We start from the raw sequence: 2,453 nt of genomic DNA on the forward strand, positions 1-2,453 counted from the left end.
TTATTTATGAAACTCATAAGATCAACGACAGATGCATCTTATTTTATTTGAAGTCATACTGTTTGCATTTACAAAATTGGACAGATTTGGATATGCTCGACTACCCGAATGGTGTGCTAAAGTAGACCATTTAGAGTCGGAAATTGGTTGAGACTGATCTTACAAATGGTGCTTCTTTTATAATTATATCGGCTTGTTTCTCTCATTTGCAATGCAAGTTTGAGTAAGATTAAGATGGAGTCTTAGAGGATATCATTGCATCAGTGACACAAGTTCATAGTTATCTCAAAGATATGTCGGGTGAGTGATGTTAATATCACCACACAGTTTATGCACCCAACAACTCTTTTTAAAATTTTCTTCCATATTTAGGATTTGCACCAAAGTTCAATCCTAAGTTCCTATCATTTAATTTTAATTTTAGATATACTCACGGAGCACATCCAAGAGCTTGTACCACCGAGATGTATGTTTTTTTGCAGATGATATAATTTTACTTGAAGATTCAAAGGAGGATTTAAATGAGAGGTTGGAGACTTGAAGACGAGCTTTAGAAACACATGACTTTCGTATAAGCAGAAGTAAGACGAAATATATGAAATGTGAATTTAGTAAAAGGAGAAGTGTTTCTAACATAGAGGTGAAACTTGGAGACCATATCATCCCACATGCCATGTGATTTAAATATTTAGGGTCAATAACACAACGATGGAGAAGTAGAAGAGGATGTATACCGTCAAATTCAAGCTAGATGGTTGAAATGAAGGACTTCAGAGATTTTGTGATAGAAGGGTATCACTCAAATTGAAGGCAATTTTTTATCAGATCGCAGTATGACCTCACAGTATGACCTGCGATGTTGTATAGGGCATAATATTGGCCGTTTAAGAATCAACATGAGAATAAAATAAGTGTAACATAAATGATTATGATGTATTGGATGTGTGGTAAATTTAGACATGATAAGATTAAAAATTATAATATTTGAGAGTGTCAGAGTAGCATCTATAGTACAAAAGATGGTGGATAATAGACTTCGGTGGTTTGGACATGTAGAGAGAAGACATGTAGATTATATAATAAGGAGAATAAATCATATGGAGATCAGTCAAATAGTTAGAAATAGAGGAAGACTTATGAAAACTATAAGAGAAGTTATTAATAAAGATATTGAGATTAATAATTTAAACAAAAATATGACGGAAATTGATCCATGTAACCAACTTCACTTAGTGGGATAAGGCTTGTTTGTTATTATTGTTAAATAGTCCCACATTATTTAGGATTCGAGACTAAGGTTAACTTATATACAACACTCACATTTCTCAATCTAACGAAACAAATTTTTTAAAAGGACAAAATCACAAGAGTTTTTACACTCTGAAGGAAACAATATCTCATTATCGTATATCAACGCCTAATAATAAAATCTCTACTTTGATAAAAAAGACAAAAAGGGATTTCTTATCCCACCTTATGGGGTGGACAAACACCCTATGAAAAATCCAAGATGCACCTCAGATTTTGGAGATACATCTACCGTCGCACCTTATCTCTGTAACCGGTCAAAACAGTACAAATTAAGTTAGTCTTATGGTTACTCAGATGAAAATGACGATTTATAAATATTAAGACCTCTATTATGTGATGGAAATTAAATGATACAACTGATATACAAAAATGATATACATATAAATTCGGAGTCAAAATAAGTCATCATGATATCTACAATAAAATCGAAATATACAATGAAGTCAGAAGGGTTCTGAACGCATTATGTTTACGAAGATGTATCTTTTTTAGATTTTTCACATTAAATTAAATTTCTATTAAATTAAGATGCGAAGATGCATCTCAAAAATCTGAATATTTTTGTATTTTTACGTGGTGCTATAGTAATAAATAGGATGAAAAATTCCAAAAAATAGACCTCCATCACAAAAATAGACCTCCATCACTACTAGTATTTTTTCTCAAACATCACACTACATGCGTCTTATTTTGTTTTGTGGAGACCTCTTAGTTTCTATAATGTTGAAAATTCAAATATAACATCTACAAAATTATGTTTTTATAGATGTAGAGAATCCAAGTATAATGGTTTCCATATGTATAGAATCCAAATATAATGTCCAAAATTTTATGAAGTTGACTGTGTGAAGGATACGTGTTTACAGAATAATAGGGAGAATATCTCTTATTGAATTGAACAAAAGAAATGGCTCTTAAATAGCCTTACAGAAACTGAATCAGATAAAAAATAGCCCACTCTAACAAACACTAAAAATGTGGGATAGTGGCAAGAGAATAGGTAAAAGCAACAACTCACTAACAGCACTAACATTGCTTATTCTAACTGACAGTAAATTAACGTTAAATAAAAACAATTTTAACATCCTCCCTTAAACTGAATGTTACTTAACAATCAGTTTACTATTGGCAGTTGACACACT

Source organism: Lathyrus oleraceus, chromosome 3 (assembly GCF_024323335.1).
Source record: "Lathyrus oleraceus cultivar Zhongwan6 chromosome 3, CAAS_Psat_ZW6_1.0, whole genome shotgun sequence".
Lineage (NCBI taxonomy): Eukaryota > Viridiplantae > Streptophyta > Magnoliopsida > Fabales > Fabaceae > Lathyrus > Lathyrus oleraceus.